The sequence below is a fragment of the Accipiter gentilis genome, chromosome 14 (assembly GCF_929443795.1).
Source record: "Accipiter gentilis chromosome 14, bAccGen1.1, whole genome shotgun sequence".
Lineage (NCBI taxonomy): Eukaryota > Metazoa > Chordata > Aves > Accipitriformes > Accipitridae > Astur > Astur gentilis.
In genome coordinates, this window is record NC_064893.1 from 34,291,513 (window position 1) to 34,312,386 (window position 20,874).

The 20,874-nt window shown below is 49.4% G+C and overlaps 1 long non-coding RNA gene across 1 annotated transcript in view; it reads left to right on the forward strand.

Annotated features, from left to right (window-relative positions):
• The first annotated feature begins 16,962 nt into the window (after positions 1-16,962).
• LOC126045588 (uncharacterized) overlaps positions 16,963-20,874 on the forward strand; it is a 46,106-nt gene continuing 42,194 nt past the window's right edge. Inside the window, exon 1 of the long non-coding RNA XR_007508111.1 lies at positions 16,963-17,014. This is a non-coding gene — a long non-coding RNA (uncharacterized LOC126045588). The remainder of the gene's footprint in view (positions 17,015-20,874) is intronic.

Consider the following 20,874-nt stretch of genomic DNA (forward strand, 5'->3'; position numbering starts at 1 on the left):
ATTCTTAGAATCTCCAGACGTGGCTTCTCTGTGCCCGCACAAACAAGCTTTCGTACCCTGCTGGCTGCACGGCAGGACTTTTCTGTCGATCTGCTCCTCTCCACTGGTTTCCACAGGGAAAGTGTAAGTTCCTTCGGTCCCTGTTTATACCTGTCGGTCCCTGTTCGGGCACCACTTGCGGAGAGTTTTGAGCAGGGAAGACACAGAACACTCAATATGAGATCCTGCAAGTGTCTTCAATCTTTATTTCTAACAGGGTTCTTTTATATGATTTCTATAACATATGCCTACTACTCATTCTCTTATTGGTTACATGATAAAAAAGTTACACTCACATACTGCACGTACTTGCAGTTACAGGCTACTTATTTTTACATTTCTTCAACCACAACTTCTCTTCACAAAGTTCCTTACTTTCGCCACTGTCTTGTCTCAGCAGAAATCTATTTGCTTGCACAATGCCTCTGCAGACTTGTGACCCTGTTCTATTAACCATTCCTCAACACTTTCCCCTTCAACCCTAGTTTAAAGCCCTCTCTATGAGCCCCGCCATCTCACGAGCGAGGATTCTTTTACCCCTTTGAGATAGCTGGATACCATCTGTCGCTAGCAAGCCCGGTGCCGTGTAAACCTCCCCATGATCAAAAAACCCCAAACGCCACCGATGGCACCAGCCTCTGAGCCACGTAATCACCAGGTGTGGTTTCCTGTTCCTTTCAGTATATTTCCCTGCCACTAAGGGATTGAGGAAAACACTACCTGTGCTCCTTCCACTAATTGCCCCAGTGCCCTGCCAGCCGCTTGTAGAATGATTCATCCGTCTCTTCGACCTGGTCAGGCGGTCTGTTACAGACTCTCAGCACAATATCTGCCTTATCGGCCTTCCCTCTCCTCCTCATCCTGTGGGATGGGTCAGGACTGCATATTGGGCTCTCTGTCCCTCTCAGAAGGGAGTCGCCTATGACAATTACCCCCCTGTTTCTTTTTTTCGGGGGCTTTGGGAAGGCGTGGGGCTGCCCGACTGAGCCTAGGCGCCTCCCTGGATAGGGCTTCGCCTACACCCTGATCTTCATTGTTCCAGAAAATCCTCAAGTTCCAGAGCCATGCTCCTGTTGTGTAGGGGCAACTGGGAAGGTGAGGGAGACGGGGAGGGGACTCGCCTGCCTCCCCGAGCAGGGACCTGTATCCATTCCCCTGCATCTCTTAGGTCCCCTCCTGCCCGGTGGCGATGGGGCAGGGGAATCTCCGCTTCTTGCAGAGCCTCCATCTTCTGCCTCTGCCTCAGGGATGGTAGGGTGTGGGTCCACCAATTTATCTCCCTCTCACACTCCTTGATACTCCTCAACCTTTCCACTTCCTCCTTCAGCTCTGCCACCAGGCTGAGCAGATCATCTACCTGGTCACATCTCACACAAGAGGTGTCCCCGCTGCCCTCCAGCATCAGTGATAGACTCAGGCACTCCCCTCAGCCAGATACCCGGACAGCTGCACGTTTACATGGGAGCTCAGCCCGCGTCACCACGTTTTTCCTAGCGATGGCTTTCACCTCAGTGGTAGTGATACCGGGGTCCCCTTCTGAGGACGATGCCCACCGTTTCAGTAGCCTGCTTGAGCTGGGATTGGGGGGGGGGCTGCGCCCTGCCTGCACGAACTGCCACGCAAAGTGCCGCACCACTGTCGCGGTAGAGACGGACACGACAAGTAATGGATCACGCAAAATGGCTACTTTATTGTTCTAACACACCTTTTTATCCCCTTCTTCAGAGTATGTGTTAGTATATGATTGGCTTAGTTAGTAACTAACAATTCATGATTGGTGAGTTTGTCAGGACGGTTCTTCTTATCACTATCTTGTTTTCGTACTGGTCTTCTCGGATCTTTCCAGACTTCTCAAGGATATACTACAAGCTGCTCAAGGTCGCGCTGTTCTTGAACTGTCAGGAATTCCGTAGACTCATTGCATCCCCCGACACACCACAGCACACCTTTCTGACGCACCACGCCCTGCTTGCCAAGCTCCCGGTCGCTGGCGCTCCTCAGGGCCATTTAAATCTTCCATGGTTGCCCCTGGCAATGCCCACGCCGCGTCAGCCTCTCTCGCGAGAGCTGCCTGCTCTGCACGGTTCCTCTGCTCTTCCCCAGGGCTCCTGGGCCTCGGGAACCTCCTGGTCCGCCTCAATCTAGCACTTAGCCGCCAACTTACCATTGCGTCTGCTGGCCTCGCCAGTGACCAATGTGATTTTAATAACTACATTGTTATTGCATTTAACGAGCTAATTTCCTACCTAGTTTAGAGACATACGTGTCTTTTTCTGTCTATGCCTCAGAAAAATTAAGATTAACTCCTTACCTGGTCACATTGCTGATGCAATAGTTGTAGCTGTAGTACAGGCGCAAGTAGTGTCATTTCCTGGGGGGGTTACTTTCTCTGTTCAGGGTCTCATTTGCTGTAAATTTAAGACAGGTGAGAACACTCCTGCTGCTCCTCCAGCTGATTTTATAACTGCTGGTGGTTTGTCCTTCCCCTTTCCCAGGGGATTGTGCTAAGGGTGGTGGGCGGAGGCTCGGGGCTCTTTGAGCCACAGCCTCTGCTGAGGGAGCTCATTGTGCTCCTGGGTTTCTCTGGTGTTGGTGCTCAGCTCTTCCTTGAGTGCTTTGCAGCTTTTGAGCTGGCTCAGCCCTTTGGGGAAGAGGTGTCTGCCTGAGGTAAGAGCTTCAGGACCAGTCAAGGTTCAGCAGCATGTGTGGTAGAAAGTAACACTTGTATGCAGCTGCTTCCCCCCCCCCCCCCTTTCTTTTTCTTCAGGTCCGTAGTTTTGTTTTGAACGTTCAGGGGTAGAAAGATGGTTTAATAGTAGGCATTGTTGGTTTGTTTTTAATTCTTCATGCAATGTGTTTTTTTGGAATTCCCAACTTTATTGAAAAAGGAACCTTGTTTTCTTCACGAGTTCTGCTGTATGCTCTGTACATTGCTGATACCTCTTAACGGGACTGATGGTGATATTGTTTAGCAGGGGTTAGGGTGAGCATCTTGTATGTATTTGTATATGGAGTTTTAGTATTTCTGAAGAAAGCAGAAGGGCCGTGAGGCACAGTGCCCTTCAGGGTATGGGATGCCTTTCCTCATTGCCCACAGAATGCCACGTTGTCCCTAGAATCTTTGCAGCTTGTGGCAGGCCCCTCGTAGATTACAAGCCTTGGGACTGGACTTTATTTTGTGGGCATGTAGCAGAGCTCGGAGTCTCTGGGGAGCTGTAGGTTAGGAGGTTCCCCCAGAGTGGAATTGCTGTTGCAGATGATCCTAGATGAGTTTACCTGCTGTGGATTACCTAGTTGGAGCCCCTGGTGAAGGTAAACCTTATGCATGACCCCCCCAGCCTGTGCATGTTCTTGCGCACGTAGCTTACCACCGCAAATTATCCATCTAACCCACCTTCCCTGTGAGTTTTTTCCCATGCTGATTGGTGGGGGCGTCACCCCTTCCCCCCACTGGCCGTGTATCCCCGAAGTTCCATGTTTTCTTGGTGTCATTTGTGGCTGCCCCGACGCCCCCCGACCCACAGGGGTGTGGCTTCTGCTGACCCTTTCCTGCATGACTGCAGGGGGTGTCATTGCCCCCCTGCCCTGTCCTTGTAGGGCATGGCTGCTGCCTGGTCCCCCCCATGTATTTCCATGGGGGTTTTGTGGTGTCTTTTGTGCTTTGGGGCTCTTGTACCTTGTCATGGTTTCAGCCCAGCCGGTAACAAAGGACCACGCAGCCGCTCGCTCACTCCTCCGCCCCCCTCCGGTGGGATGGGGAGGAGACAGAGGAGACAAAAGAAAAAGAAGCTGGAACCTCGAGGGTTGAGATAAAGGCAGTTTACTAGGACAAACACAAAGAAAAAATTACAACAACAACAACGGTACTAATGAAAAAGTATACAAAAAGAGTGATGCACAGTGCGACTGCTCACCACCCGGGACCTTACACTCCGCCACTTCCCCCACTGAAAAGAGAGAGCACCCGCTGGCCCGCTCCCCATTTATATACTGAGCATGATGTCATATGGTATGGAATAGCTCCTTGGCCAGTTCAGGTCAGCTGCCCCGGCTATGCCCCCACCTCCCAGGTTCCTGTAAAAATTAACTCTATCCCAGCTGAACCCAGGACATTATCTACCCCTTATTCTATACCATCTACATCATGCCCAGATCTTACATTTTTTCCCAATCAACCACTACTCCTTTCCTTGTCTTATATATAAGTATATGGACTCCCCCCCGCTCCGACCTTGCACACACACAGACATGGTGTTCTTTTAGCCTATGGGCTATCCCTCTAATGTGTCCATCGATTTTGGGGCTCTGTCTATTGTAACAGTTCTTCAGGATAAGAGAGAGATGGTGAGATGTTGGGTCGTTGTATGTTGTCTCTGGAACTTGTGGCTATTATAGTTGGTGCAACTCACGCCCTTGGTCTGCAGGTCAAAGATGTTGATCTTGAGGAAATTGCTGGGTGCCAGTTCAAGTTCTATCACTGTTGTACTTGGCTCAGTTTCAAAAGTCCATTCTGTAGTCATTTGGATAATTCTCACAATAATACCCTTGATATGGCATATAGACACTATAGATACAATGACATGCATTGGCATGTTATTTAGCAGTTAAATATCATACAGCCCCATTCACTGGCTATTCTCTCCCAAAATCAAATCTCCCTGAGGTACACATCGAACTTCCCCATCCTTCTGCATCACCCACCAGGTGTACCCAGGTCCTTAAGCAAAAACAACCCCTTGAATGGGTTTGCCTCTGCTTGAGGGAGGACTAACCCAGACTGTCTTTCCTAACATACTCCTCATGCGCACTACAGGGACTTTATCCCCTTCTACAGTATGTGGAACTCTTGGTTGGGCGGGGCCAGCCCGATTGGCGGATCCTCTAGTATTAACTAACCAGGTGGCTTTTGTTAAATGTGTACCCCAATGCTTGAAAGTTCCACCCCCCATCGCTCTCAATGTAGTTTTCAGCAGTCCATTGTATCGTTCGATTTTTCCAGAGGCCGGTGCGTGATAAGGGATGTGATATACCCACTCACTGCCATGTTCTTTGGCCCAGGTGTCTACGAGGTTGTTTCGGAAGTGAGTCCCGTTGTCCGACTCGATTCTTTCTGGGGTGCCGTGTTGCCATAAAATTTTCTCTTCAAGGCCCAGGATAGTGTTCTGGGCAGTGGCATGGGACACAGGGTATGTCTCCAGCCATCCAGTGGTTGCTTCCACCATTGTAAGCACATGGCACTTGCCTTGGCGTGTTCATGGGAGTGTGATATAGTCAGTCTGCCAGGCTTCCCACTGTTTATATTTCAGCCATTGCCCTCCACGCGCCAGGGGTTTTTGCCGCTTGGCTTGCTTAATTGCAGCACGTGTTTCACATTCATGGATGACCTGTGCGATAGTGTCCATGGTCAAGTCCACCCCTCGATCTCGAGCCCATCTATATGTGGCATCTCTTCCCTGATGGCCTGAGGTATCGTGGGCCCACCGAGCCATAAATAGCTCACCCCTACGTTGCCAGTCCAGGTCTACGTGAGACACTTCAATCTTGGCAGCCTGATCTGCCTGCTGACTGTTTTGATGTTCTTCAGTGGCTCGACTCTTGGGTACATGAGCATCTACGTGATGTACTTTTACCACTAGCTTCTCTATCCAAACAGCAATATCTTGCCACAGTGCGGCAGCCCAGATGGGTTTACCTCTGCGCTGCCGGTTGCTCTTCTTCCATTGCTGTAGCCACCCCCATAGGGCATTTGCCACCATCCATGAGTCAGTATAGAGATAGAGCACTGGCCACTTTTTGCTTTCAGCAATGTCTAACACTAGCTGGATGGCTTTCACCTCTGCAGACTGACTCGATTCACCTTCTCCTTCAGCAGTTTCTGCGACTAGTCGTGTAGGACTCCATACAGCAGCCTTCCACCTCCAATGTTTTCCCACAATGCGACAGGACCCATCAATGAACAGGGCATATTGCCTCTCATTTTCTGGCAGTTTATTATACAGCGGGGCCTCTTCAGCCCATGTCACCTCTTCCTCTGGCGACATTCCAAAATCTTTGCCTTCTGGCCAGTCCGTGATCACTTCTAACATTCCTGGGCGACTGGGGTTTCCTATGCGAGCCCGCTGTGTGATCAGTGCAATCCACTTACTCCACGTGGCGTCAGTCGCGTGATGTGTAGAGGAAACTTTCCCTTTGAACATCCAGCCCAGCACTGGCAGTCGGGGTGCTAAGAAGAGCTGTGTTTCAGTACCAACCACTTCTGAGGCGGCTCGAACTCCTTCATATGCTGCCAAGATCTCTTTTTCAGTTGGAGTATAGCGAGCCTCAGATCCTCGATATCCCTGACTCCAAAACCCCAGAGGTCAGCCTCGGGTCTCCCCAGGTACTTTCTGCCAAAGGCTCCAGGTAGGGCCATTCTCACCAGCTGCAGTGTAGAGCATATTTTTAATATCTTGTCCTGTCTGGACTGGCCCAAGAGCTACCACGTGAACAATCTCCTGCTTAATCTGTTCAAAGGCTTGTCGTTGCTCAGGCCCCCATTTAAAAATCGTTCTTCTTCCGAGTAACTTGGTAGAGAGGGCTTACAATTTGACTGTAATTTGGAATATGCATTCTCCAAAAGCCCACAACACCTAAGAAAGCCTGTGTTTACTTTTTGTTAGTCGGTGAGGACATAGCTGCTATTTTGTTGATCACGTCTGCAGGGATCTGACGATGCCCATCTTGCCATTTTACTCCTAAGAACTGGATTTCCTGCGCAAGTCCCTTGACCTTACTTTCTTTTATGGCAAAACCCACTTTCAAAAGGATTTGGATTATTTTCTTCCCTTTCTCAAAAACTTCTTCTGCCGTGTTGCCCCATACGATGATGTCATCAATATATTGCAGGTGCTCTGGAGCTTCACCTTTCTATAGTGCAGCCTGGATCAGTCCATGGCAAATGGTGGGGCTGTGTTTCCACCCCTGGGGCAGTCGATTCCAGGTGTACTGGATGCCCCTCCAAGTGAAAGCAAACTGAGGCCTGCACTCCGCTGCCAAAGGAATGGAGAAAAATGCATTAGCAATGTCAATTGTGGCATACCACTTAGCTGCCTTTGATTCCAGTCCATATTGAAGCTCTAACATATCTGGTACAGCAGCGCTCAGCGGTGGTGTGACTTCATTCAGCCCACGATAATCTACTGTTAGTCTCCATTCCCCACTGGATTTCCGAACGGGCCATATGGGACTACTAAAGGGTGAGTGAGTCTTGCTGATCACTCCTTGGCTCTCCAATTGGCAAATCAGCTTATGGATGGGGATCAGGGAGTCTCGGTTGGTGCTATATTGCCGTCGGTGCACCATCGTGGTAGCAATTGGCACCTGTTGTTCTTCAACCTTCAGCAACCCCACAACCGAAGGGTCTTGGGAGAGACCCGGCAGGGTAGACAGCTGTTCAATCTCCTCCGTCTCCAAGGCAGCTATACCAAAGGCCCAACGGTACCCTTTTGGGTCCTTGAAATACCCCCTCCTGAGATAATCTATACCAAGGATGCACGGGGCCTCCGGGCCAGTCGCAATGGGGTGTTTATGCCACTCATTCCCGGTTAGACTCATTTCAGCTTTCAATATGGTTAGCTCTTGGGATCCCCCTGTCACACCAGAGATACAGATGGGTTCTGCCCCTTTATAACTTGATGGCATTAGGGTACATTGTGCACCAGTGTCCACTAGAGCCTTATATTCCTGTGGGTCTGATGTGCCGGGCCATCGAATCCACACTGTCCAGTAGACTCGGTTGTCCCTCTCCTCCACCTGGCTGGAGGCAGGGCCCCTCTAATCCTGGTTAGAATATCTGTTACTTTCTGCACACGTGAATCAGAAATCCCTACAAGGGGATCAGAAATGAGATCAGCCCATCTGCTGTGTCTGGGGGACTGCTCACGGGAAACTGGAGCAGCAGTTTTCCAAGAAGAATTCTCTTTTCTGGTTGCTTTTTCTCGCAACTCCTGTACCCGTGCATCCAAGACTGAGGTAGGTTTTCCATCCTACTTCCTCATGTCCTCTCCATTGTCACGCAGGTAAAACCACAGGTTAGCCCGTCGTGTGTACTTTCTCTCTCCTCTCTCTTGGGCAGAGGAATGCTTACTCCCAATAACTGTGATGTGGGCCTGTACAGGTGAGGAGGAGGACAGATCCACTTTGAATTGCTGGAACTCTCGGGACAACCCCTCTACAGCTGAGACACAGGCCCGTAGGGAGGAAGAGAGATTTCCTTTGTATTGCCGGAGTTGGACAGCCAATTCATCCACCGTTTGTCCATAGCCTTCTTTCCAGGACATTACTGCCAATGAGTTGGCATAGGTTGGTGGTGCACTTCGTAGAAACTTCTGCCACATGGGTTGTGTGCATTGGACTTCATCTGGACCTGTGGGTGACTGCGCATTTTCTGGATCATTATAAATCACCTCCAGCACGGCTAATTCTCTCAGGTACTGGATATCTCTCTCCATGGTGGTCCACTTGCCTTGGTGACATGTAACTTCATCCCCTGAAGGGGTATCTTTCCTTTACACCTAACAGAAGTCGCCTCCAGCGGCTGAGGACTTGTGTTTTTCTCCCAATTGCCTTGTCGATGCCTCCTTCCCTAGACAAAGATCCCAACTGCTTAGCTTCCTTACCCTCTAATTCCACACTACTAGCCCCACTATCCCAGCATCAGAGCAGCCAGGTAACAATGCGCTCACCTGGGTGGCGGCTAAAATCTTTTTGCATGTCACGCAACTCACTCATGGATAGAGATGGGGTAATTATTTCAGGTTCTGCCTCTTCCTCCTGTTCTCGCGATAACCCTGGTTCATCTTCATCTTTTGCTAAGCGAACTGATGTCTTTGTGTGTTTCTTTTTCTGTACAGGGGCGACTGATACTGGCACAGGTTGGTTCTCTGGTTTAGCCACGGTGCCTGTTGTCGGGGTTGGGGTAGCCGCGGTGCCTGTTGTCCTGTTTTCCATCTTTTCTCCCTGAGGGTGCTGCCTAGTATCAAGCAGTGTTTGGTAGATACTGGCCAGGGCCCAGCACAATGTAGTGAGTTGTGCGTCTCTGGGATAGCCACAGCATTTTTCTTTCAAATATTCTATCACTTCATGAGGGTTCTGTAGTTGTTCGGGAGTGAACTTCCAAGTCACTGGCGGTGAGAAGTTCTCTAGGTAACTGCCCACATCCTCCCACATGCTGTGCCACCCATGAGTATCCAGCTTTGGGGGAGATCTCTGAGTGGTACTCTTAAAGAGCCTTTTTGTAGCCCTAAAGAAGACATGAAACATATTCAGGAGGCATAGCACTAACAGCACACTGGCTTGCGCATCCCAAGGATATTCAAAAGTCTCAAAAGCTGTTGTAATTAGTCGGAAGGAGAAAAGGGAGGTGAACGGACGGGGGGAGGTATCCCCCCCTAATTTCCCCATGGATTGGGTGTAATTACCAATAAAATCTGACAGAATGTGCCCAAAGTATGGAAATGATATCGCTGCCTCATACAGATACCAGCTTAACCTCATGACCAGTGATGTAATCATTTCATAAGTCGACATTGCCCAGTACAGCAAAATGATAATCCCAATCACTCTCCCAGAGATGAGATACGCAACTACAGGCAATACATAGAGCATATAAGAGCTTACAAAATGCCACCATGTAAACAAATGAAACAACATTGTGACTAACATCTATTTATCTAAGAAATGCGTTTGGCAAATTTGTTTCAACACGCTCTGGCCAGATCTGTCTTTATCTCAACCCTTCGTGCCCCACGTTGGGCGCCAAAAAAGGACTGTCGTGGTTTCAGCCCAGCCGGTAACAAAGGACCACGCAGCCGCTCGCTCACTCCTCCGCCCCCCTCCGGTGGGATGGGGAGGAGACGGAGGAGAGAAAAGGAAAAGAAACTGGAACCTCAAGGGTTGAGATAAAGGCAGTTTACTGGGACAAACACAAAGAAAAAATTACAACAACAACAACGGTACTAATGAAAAAGTATACAAAAAGAGTGATGCACAGTGCAACTGCTCACCACCCGGGACCTGACACTCTGCCACTTCCCCCACCGAAAAGAGAGAGCACCCTCTGGCCCACTCCCCATTTATATACTGAGCATGATGTCACATGGTATGGAATAGCTCCTTGGCCAGTTCAGGTCAGCTGCCCTGGCTATGCCCCCACCTCCCAGGTTCCTGTAAAAATTAACTCTATCCTAGCTGAACCCAGGACATACTTCTGTTAAGGGAGTCAGCTGGAGACATGCTCAGGGGGACATTGCATCATTGCTTATTCACAGTAAAGAATTTGTTTTGCAACCAGAGATATTTTGGAGATGGAATTCTTAAGGGATCGAATTCTGCTCTTTGATTCATTCCTATCCAGAAGGTAGTTCTGGTAGAAGTAAGGTGGTATGCACAGCCTTGCTAGAAATGAAGCGTAACCCCAGAGCGTTTTGGCTTTTTTATAGGAAACAGAAGCCCATCAATTTTGATAACAACTATGTCATTGCATTTAATGAGCTAGTTTCTTACCTAGTTTGGAAGGGCATCTATCATTTTCTGTCTACACCCCAGACAAATTAAGTTGAATTCCCTACCTGGTCCCATTGCTGATGCAATAGGTGTAGCTGTAGCACAGGAGCAAGTAGTGTCATTTCCTGGGGGGTGGTTACTTTCTCTGTTCAGGGTCTCATTTGCTGTAAATTTAAAGCAGGTGAGGACAGTGCTGCTGCTATGCTGCTCCTCCAGCTGACTTTATAACTGCTGGTGGTTTGCCCTTCCCCTTTCCCAGGGGATTGTGCTAAGGGTGGTGGGCGGAGGCTCGGGGCTCTTTGAGCCACAGCCTCTGCTGAGGGAGCTCATTGTGCTCCTGGGTTTCTCTGGTGTTGGTGCTCAGCTCTTCCTTGAGTGCTTTGCAGCTTTTGAGCTGGCTCAGCCCTTTGGGGAAGAGGTGTCTGCCTGAGGTAAGAGCTTCAGGACCAGTCAAGGTTCAGCAGCATGTGTGGTAGAAAGTAACACTTGTATGCAGCTGCTTTCCCCCCCCGCCCCGTCTTTTTTTGGAGGTCAGTAGTTTTGTTTTGAGTGTTCAGGGGTAGAAAGATGGTTTAATAGTAGGCATTGTTGGTTTGTTTTGTTTTAATTCTTCATGCAATGTGTTTTCCTGGAATTCCCAACTTTATTGAAAAAGGAACCTTATTTTCTTCACCAGTTCTGCTGTATGCTGTGTACATTGCTGATACCTCTGTTAACGGGACTGATGGTGATATTGTTTAGCAGGGGTTAGGGTGAGCATCTTGTATGTATTTGTATATGGAGTTTTAGTATTTCTGAAGAAAGCAGAAGGGTCGTGAGGCACAGTGCCCTTCAGGGTTTGGGATGCCTTTCCTCATTGCCCACAGAATGCCACGTTGTCCCTAGAATCTTTGCAGCTTGTGGCAGGCCCCTCGTAGATTGCAAGCCTTGGGACTGGACTTTATTTTGTGGGCATGGAGCAGAGCTCAGGGTCTCTAGGAAGCTGTAGGTTAGGAGGTTTCCCCAGAGTGGAATTGCTGTTGCAGATGATCCCAGATGAGTTTACCTGCTGTGGATTACCTAGTTGGAGCCCCTGGTGAAGGTAAACCTTATGCACGACCCCCCCAGCCTGTGCATGTTCTTGCGCACGTAGCTTACCACCGCAAATTATCCATCTAACCCACCTTCCCTGTGAGTTTTTTCCCATGCTGATTGGTGGGGGCGTCACCCCTTCCCCCCACTGGCCGTGTATCCCCGAAGTTCCATGTTTTCTTGGTGTCATTTGTGGCTGCCCCGACCCCCCCCTACCTGCAGGGGTGTGGCTTCTTCTGACCCTTTCCTGCATGACTGCAGGGGGTGTCGTTGCCCCCCTGCCCTGTCCTTGTAGGGCATGGCTGCTGCCTGCTCCCCCCCCCCCCCCCCCATGTATTTCCATGGGTTTTTTGTGGTATCTTTTGTGCTCTTGTACCTCTGTTAAGGGAGTCAGCTGGAGACATGCTCAGGGGGACTCTGCATCATTGGCTATTCACAGTAAAGAATTTGTTTTGCAACCAGAGATATTTTGGAGATGGAATTCTTAAGGGATCGAATTCTGCTCTTTGATTCATTCCTATCCAGAAGGTAATTCTGGTAGAAGTAAGGTGGTATGCACAGCCTTGCTAGAAATGAAGCGTAACCCCAGAGTGTTTTGGCTTTTTTATAGGAAACAGAAGCCCATCAATTTTGATAACAACAATGTCATTGCATTTAATGAGCTAGTTTCCTACCTAGTTTGGAAGGGCATCTATCATTTTCTGTCTACACCCCAGACAAATTAAGTTGAATTCCCTACCTGGTCCCATTGCTGATGCAATAGGTGTAGCTGTAGCACAGGCGCAAGCAGTGTCATTTCCTGGGGGGGGTGTGGGGTGGTTACTTTCTCTGTTCAGGGTCTCATTTGCTGTAAATTTAAAGCAGGTGAGGACAGTACTGCTGCTCCCCCAGCTGACTTTATAACTGCTGGTGGTTTGCCCTTCCCCTTTCCCAGGGGATTGTGCTAAGGGTGGTGGGCGGAGGCTCGGGGCTCTTTGAGCCACAGCCTCTGCTGAGGGAGCTCATTGTGCTCCTGGGTTTCTCTGGTGTTGGTGCTCAGCTCTTCCTTGAGTGCTTTGCAGCTTTTGAGCTGGCTCAGCCCTTTGGGGAAGAGGTGTCTGCCTGAGGTAAGAGCTTCAGGACCAGTCAAGGTTCAGCAGCATGTGTGGTAGAAAGTAACACTTTGTCCTGGGTTCAGCTGGGATAGAGTTAATTTTTACAGGAACCTGGGATGTGGGGGGCATAGCTGGGGCAGCTGACCTGAACTAGCCAAGGAGCTATTCCATAGCATGTGACATCATGCTCAGTATAGAAATGGGGAGCGGGCCGGGTGGAGTGCTCGACTTTCGGTGGGGGAAGTGGCGGAGCGTCGGGTTCCGGGTGGTGAGCAGTTGCACTGTGCATCACTCTTTTTGTTTAGTCTTTCGTTAGTACTGTCGTTGTTGTTGTTGCAATTTTGTTTTGTGTTGTCCCAGTAAACTGCGTTTATCTCAACCCTCAAGGCTCCATTTTTTTTTTTTCCCTTTTCTCCTCTCTGTCTCCTCCCTATCCCACCGGAGGGGGGCAGGAGGAGTGAGCGAGCGGCTGCGTGGTCCTTTGTTACTGGCTGGGCTGAAACCACGACACACTTGTATGCAGCCTTTCCCCCCCCCAACTTTCTTTTTTTCAGGTCAGTAATTTTGTTTTGAGTGTTCTGTTTCTCGAAATGAGCATTCGGCAATGGAGTTAAGTATTCTTTATTGCAGCGCTGGAAGCACGGGGGATCGCTCCTCCAGACGTGCTTCCTGGCTGGGACTAATTCTATAGGTTAAATACATGTCTTACATATTCATAAAATTATTGAGAAATAATATACATATTCATTGATTTTTCCGAGAAGTCATTGGCATATGTAAATGTCCTTTACGCATGCGTGTTGAAGGTCTTCGGTGGTCTTCTGGAGTCCTCTGGTGGTCTTCCATAGTCTTCCTCACTTGTCCGCTGTTTGGACTTTGTTGTATGAGTTTGCGCAGTACGATCCCCTTCTGGGCCCCACAAACAACTTCTCTGCTTATCACCTAGCTTTTGGCTCAGTCATCACAAGAGACAACATATTTTCTTATCAAACAGAATACTTCCTCAAAGAGGGCATGATATTTTGTCTTATATTACAGACACGGGAATCCTGTGCTTTATGTCCTTGGCTTGTCTACGTAAATCAACTTACGGAGGCAGTTGTTAACCTTCTAACAAATTCCTGAGTCTTTTATTTAGCAACACACTGAGTCTAAACATACGTTCTATTTCTACATCTACTAGGCCTAGTGTCAGACTCTGCATCAGTTCAGGGGGAGAAAGATGGTTTAATAGTATGCATTGGTTTTGGTTTTGTTTTTGTTTTTGTTTTTTTTTTTTTTATTCTTCATGCATTGTGTTTTCCTGCAATTCCCAACTTTACTGAAGAAGGAACGTTGTCTTTTTTTCACCAATTCTGCTGTGTAAGTTGTTGATATCTGTCTTAACGAGACCGATGGTGATATTGTTTAGCAGGGGTTAGGGTGAGCATCTTGTATGTATTTGTATATGGAGTTTTAGTATTTCTGAAGAAAGCAGAAGGGCCGTGAGGCACAGTGCCCTTCAGGGTATGGGATGCCTTTCCTCATTGCCCACAGAATGCCACGTTGTCCCTAGAATCTTTGCAGCTTGTGGCAGGCCCCTCGTAGATTACAAGCCTTGGGACTTGACTTTATTTTGTGGGCATGTAGCAGAGCTCGGAGTCTCCGGGGAGCTGTAGGTTAGGAGGTGCCCCCAGAATTTGGGATGTGTCTCCGAAGAGCGGCTCCTGAGGAGTAGCCACTGAAGGGGGTTCAGGGTTGCAAATTGAGGGCAGGAGGTGTCAGGAAGCAGTGGGGTTCCTTTCCTGACAGTTGAGGAGAAGAAAAGGGGTTTCTTAAGTTTTGGGACTGCTGGGGAAAGGGAGGGAGGGTTCACCAGCCCTTCTCAGAGGAGTTTTGCAGTTGGATTTGAATGTCATAGAGTTGTAGAATAGTTTGGGTTGGAAGGCACCATAAAGATCCTCTAGTTCCAAGCCCCCCAGAGACACCTTCTGTGAGACCAGGTTGCTGAAAGCCCCATTTGACTTGGCCTTGAATGCTTCCAGGGAGGGAGCATCCGCAGGTTCTGTGGGCAACGCGTTCCAGTGCCTCGCCACCCCTAGTGAGAAACGTCTTCCTAACGCCTAAACTAAATGTACCCTCTTTAGGACTAAAGCCATTACCGCCTTGTCCTATGGCTGTACACCCTTGTAAAAAGTCCCTCTGCAGGTTTCTTATAGGCACCCTTTACGTACTGTGAAGTCTGCTATAAGGTCTCCTGCAAAGCTGCGTGCCGGTGAGCGGTCCGAGAAGGTGAGGCGGTTGTCGGCCGGGTCGGTGTTGAATAGCAAAGTATTATGGGGCTGCTCGGTTCAGCGTTTACCTTCTGTTGTGGAGGTGCTGTGTGGGCTGTCTTTGAATTGGATGAGCGTTTGAGGTGAGCTGTGGATTAGCGAGGAGGAGCGTGGGACCGATGGCTTCTCATGAGTGCCACGCTAACGTGGTTTCTCTCGGTACCTTAGGTACCATGAGTGATGACGGCTGCAGGGTCTGAGTCTGGAATGAGCGGGGAAGTGAACACAGTGGCACTCGTGAGGAGGGGGGAGTTGGGGAAGTAGTTGGCGTTGGCCAGCGGGATGCCTACTCCCGTTTCTGTTTTGTTTGTGTTTTTTTCATTGCAGATGTTGAAGCGCAATGTGTCCCCTTGAGGAACATCCCAGTTAGCCCATGTGGTTTTGTGGAGGATGGATTTGGACCCTCGGCCCTCTGAAAGCTAAGTTGAGGGACCAGGCTGGGAGGAAGGGACAAAGCTGGGAATTGCAGGGAGGAGTTTTAAAGTTAGCGCAGGAGAGAGGGCTGTCCCAAAGCAGTCGCCTTTGCGCAGGCGAAGGGGGCGGGTTGCTTTTCAGCACGAGACCCGTGTGTGCCGGACCGGGCAGTTCCAGCCCGTGTCCGTGGTGGCGTGTAGTTTGTATAGTCTGTCTTGTGCGCTTAGACCTTCCTCAGGTCTCGATGTCCTTGTCGCGCTTTGCGCCGGAGGAGCAAGGCATGCGCTTCGGGTGCTGTCCCTAGGGTTTCGAATGCTCTTGCTCATCGGCCCGGTGCCAATTGGGTGCTTCTTTTCTTGTACTCTGAGCTCTAAAGCATGGATCGGTCTCGGCGGGTTCCGGTCGGTGCTCTACAGCAGCATTATTTCGGGCTGCATCGGCAGCTCTGCTCTCTAGCTGTCCGTTTTCTCGGACTGGGACTTCTTCCCTGCATCCTGACATCCTTAGGTCTCGACACCAGGCTTCTGGTGCATCTGTCGTCTGGGCTTTGACAGTGCTGTCTTGTAACGGGCCGTTCCGTTTGACTCCTCTGGGTCTGCCGTGGAGCCTCCTGGCCTCGCGGTTGCGGCCCTGTAGGTCGTCTTGCCCGGCGGCGCCTCCCGTCCGGGGGTCATTCTTCTTGCCGAGAGTTTTCTCTCTCTTTGAATCACCTCGTTGGTAGCATTCCACATGGTGATGTTCTGCACACGGTGTGCTTGGCTTGGAGCTGCTCTGCCCGGGGATGTAGAGTCAGGGGTAGGTGGAACAGCGATAAGAGTCTATGGGTGAAACGTTGATGTGCCTAGACCGTTTAGGGGAGGGTTGTACAGTCATCTGGGCTCGAGTAGCCATCAGCGGGCTGCGTGGACAGCCGTGCCGATAGTGTTTCACAGAGACGATTGGAGCCGTGTGGCAGGGGTTGTTGAGGGGCAGTGAAGCGGATTTGACTCTCCAAGGTGTTAAGACTTGCATGTGATGGGCTCCAAGTTTGGCCCTGGGTTTTTTTTTTTTTGGTTGGTGGGGTGTAGGGTTTAGGGTTACTCCATGCGGGGCCCGGACGATAGAACACCCGTATGATGATTAAAGTCGCCCCTTTATTGAGCTTAGCTGATCATTCTTATACAATTCTCTAAGTTGTTTAGAAGCTTTGATTGGCTGCTGCACGCAAGCATGTGGTGTCCACGTGCACAAGCGTAAGCGGTGATTGGTTACATCGATACTGTCCACACGTATAAACCTAAGATACAGTTAGTTATACTCGCTCTGTACACGCACATACACAGAGGATATAATTGGCGATGTTAGAGCATGCAAAACTTGTCTTAGTCCAATCGGTCGAGGTAAGCCCCTGAATTGAGTTCGGTTTTGCCAAGTTCCCTTTATCGTGGAATGTGCACCTGTGTTTTTCTAATTGGGATCTTTCTTCTTCTATCTTCTTGTTTGTTCTGTTCAGGGCCTTCCAAAGGTGTCTGGAACGCTCTTGCAACCATGAGCTACTTTCAGGTCCGATAACTAAGTTCCATATAATTGAACCCTACAGTGGGGGCGTGGGGGGGGAGTGTTTTTTTTGTTGTTGTTTTTGTTTGTTTTTGTTTTGTTTTTTTTTTTAAATGACAGGCTGTAGCTGGACTCCAGATGGACTTTGTAGATGGAATCAAGACCTCTGGAGTTGTGAAGCTCTTGCTCTGCATCCAGGTGACTCGTTCAATATGTTTGTGGGGTGTTTTTTTTTTCAGATGTGGAGGGACAAGATGCGTCCCACAGAGCGATGCGGGAAGGCAGCAGAGCGCTGTAAGGAGGTGGGTCCGTGAGTGGACTCTGAAGGAAGATGGGTCCGGTGGCTCTATGAGCCTGCTTTGCTTTGCTGTGTTTTGCAGTTTTCTTGCGTTGTATTGGTCTGTATTTGCCTTTGCCTTGTGTTGTTTTGTTGTGTATTTGTATTGACTGTCATGTGAGACTGTCTCGCATTGCCTGGCCCTGCATTGTGTTTTGTATTGCAGTGCTCTGTACTTGTATGGATTGCCACCTGAGACTGCCTTGCCTTCTATGGTCCTGTATTGGTTTTGTATTGTTTTGGTCTGTACTTGTATTGACTGTGACGTGAGAGTCTCTTGCATTGGCCCTGTTCTGTTTTGTCTGGTATGGCAGTGCTCTGAGTTGTTTTGCCTTGACCGAGGTAAGAGTACTGCCTTGTATGGCATTACATTTGCATGTGAATTACATGGCTCTACGTTCGTGTGTGTCTTGTATGGCATTGTAGAGGCAGCATAGAAGGCTTAATGTCTTTGGGCTCTTTGCATGCAAAGAGTTGAGGGGATCGCAATTGGACTGTGAACTAGCATTGAGTAAGGCAGGAACTGGGCAATGGTGTTCATCTTGTTTATGTGGATGCTTTGTGGCAGGTCTGTAGAACTGGTCAAGGCCTTGAGGTCTGAGTAGCAGCGTGATGGGTCTTGGAGCGATCGGTAACTTTGGGAGAGCTCTGTGTTTGTGATGCTCTGTTTTTTGTTCAAGTGCCATGGAGGACACTGGCTGTGAGGATGTGTTATTTTTGGAATAGGTGGGAAGCCGGGTAGGGGAGCGGTGGAGGACTTGACTTCTCTCTCGAGGATGAAGTGTCTGTTGACAAGCTTTGTGTGTTGTTTTTGCAGGTGATGACAGGGCACGAGAGGTGCTTGAAGGAACCTTGCATTTAGGTGACGTGGCTGCTACGGAGGTTGGACTGTGACACGTGGCACTGTGAAAGCTCAGTATCGGGTTGAACATGCACGGATGGTGGAGATGATGGTGCGTATTGAAACGTTGGTGTAACGGAAGGGCAGTTTGTGGGGAATCTGGTTGGAAGGAGGTTGGGCTGGGGCCCGGGTTTTTGCAGGTAGGGCGATTTTTGAGGCCCCCGCTGCCGCAGGCACGGGGTGACGGCCTCTCCAGGCCTGTGGGCGGTAGGATGGATGAGTTGAGAGTGAGGGCTGGCGTGCATGTCGTCTGAATGAGTGGTGTGTTGTGAATGTGTCTAACGTTGTTTAGGGTTATGTGGTTTAGACTTTTTGGTTTTTTTTTTCCCTTTCTGGTTGGATGTAGAGTTGAGATGGTTTTTTCAGGGAATTAGGAAAAAAACCCAAAAACATAGAATAAAAAAACCCAGCTGGGATCTGGGTTGGTTTTTGGTGTGTCCTCCCCTGCCCCAATTTTTTTCTTTTCCCTGGTCTCAGCTGCTCCATGAGGCAATGTTGATCGCCAATGTTTGGACTGGGGTCTGCCTCGGGCCCGGTTTTTCAGAGGCAGGGCGATTTTTTTTTTTTTTCCAAGGCTCCTGGGAACGCCGTTCCCGTGGAGCGCTCCCCTGGAACCTGGTAATTGCCAGTCATCGCAGGGAAATATTTTGTTCAGTGGATGGTCTTTGGAAGACAGTTGAGGATTTTGTGGGCGAAGGGTGGGGGGAGTTGGACTAGATGGCCAGCATGGAGTAGGCCAGGGTTGTGAAGTGCGTGAGTGTAACTCTATTTGTTTGTGGTGGGTTTTTAAAAAAAAATATTTGGGTGCTGTTTGTAGTTTGTGATGTAATGATATGTTTCAATTTCTTGTTTTGTGTCGAGGTGTGGAAGTGGACGGTCTGTCAAGATGAGCGGAGCTCCCTCGTTTGCTGCCCGGGAACGGGGATCGTGCAGGTAATGTCACCTCAGGGAGTAAAGCTTCTGGATGTGCAGCGACGGATGTAATGGGAGCGAGGAATGTGGAAAAGACCACTCGGTAGAGCACTGCAGGTACTAAATAGTGGCATTTCTTCTTCAGGTAATGCAGATTTTTTGGAGTTTAAATGTATTTGTAAAAATAATGATTAAAAGAGGACTAGAACTAATAGTGTCAAATATTTGACAAGTGAGGCTGTAAAGTCTTTTCTATATATTGTAGAAAAAGAAGGTTGTAGAATTGGACTTTAAATACTGACATAGCTGAAAGTATGTGGAATGAGTAATGGACCAAATGAAGCACTAAGAACAAAACGAAAGAAAGACAGGTAATTAGGTGTCTTTGTGGGAATCACCGTACTAATGGCAATCACAAAGGCAAGTGCAGAGCGAAGCATGTGCCCATAGGTAAACTTAGCTGTAGAAGTGAGTGAAAGTGTCTGTTGGAATTAGGCATCCAAGGGCGAGTTGTAGATACCTTGAGGTAAATGTAGCTGCTGCTGAGTTAATGGAAAGGGGGTGCATTCCTGGCTCCAGTGATTGCACAACTTTGAAATTGGAGCTGTAGCTCCATAAATGTGAAATGGGCTCGGGCGCGGTGCGGCGCCGAAATGGGCTCGGGCGCGGTGCGGCGCCGAAATGGGCTCGGGCGCGGTGCGCCGCCGAAATGGGCTCGGGCGCGGTGCGCCGCCGAAATGGGCTCGGGCGCGGTGCGCCGCCGAAATGGGCTCGGGCGCGGTGCGCCGCCGAAATGGGCTCGGGCGCGGTGCGCCGCCGAAATGGGCTCGGGCGCGGTGCGGCGCCGAAATGGGCTCGGGCGCGGTGCGCCGCCGAAATGGGCTCGGGCGCGGTGCGCCGCCGAAATGGGCTCGGGCGCGGTGCGCCGCCGAAATGGGCTCGGGCGCGGTGCGCCGCCGAAATGGGCTCGGGCGCGGTGTTACTTTTCTTAAAGGGGCTGAGGTACTGTGTAACTCTGAAGTGGGCTTGATAGTGGATTATATGTGTGTAATACGTGAGGGGTTTTTTATTCTGTATTTCACTGTCCCTGTTGTCCTTCCTGTTTTTCTCTTTGAAACTTTTGAAATTGGTTCTGTAGATCCATAACTGTGATAGGGGCTTGGGTGCGGTGTGGCGCCGAAATGGGCTTGGGCATCGTGGAAGTTTGAAATTTGCTCGGGTTCTGTGTGCTGCCGAATAGGGCTCGGTCAATGTGTTACTTTTCTCAAAGTGGCTGAGGTACTGTATAACTCTGAAATGGGCTTGATGAGCGGATAAGATGCCTGTAATATGTGAGGGTTTTTTTTTATTCTGTATTTCACTGTCCCTGTTGTCCTTCCTGTTCTTTTCTTTCCCTGACCCTTTGTGGTGCTCCCTACTCTTTTTATTCATGTCTTCTCTTTCTCTCTCTCCAATCTCCTGTGCTTTTCATAGTCTCTCTCTATCTCTTGTCATTATTCTCATCTGTCATACTATCTTACTTTCTGTCCCATCGTATCACGTTGTATCTATTCCTCCTGCTTTTTTCTCCATCTGTCCAGATCCCTGTCCCTTTTTTCTTCTATTGCTGTCCCTCTGCCCTGCTTCCTCTTGCCATCTTTTCTGTATTTCTATCTGTTCCCTTCCCTCTTCCATCCTTTCTAACTGTATTCCCCTCTCGACCTAGCTGTCCCTTCT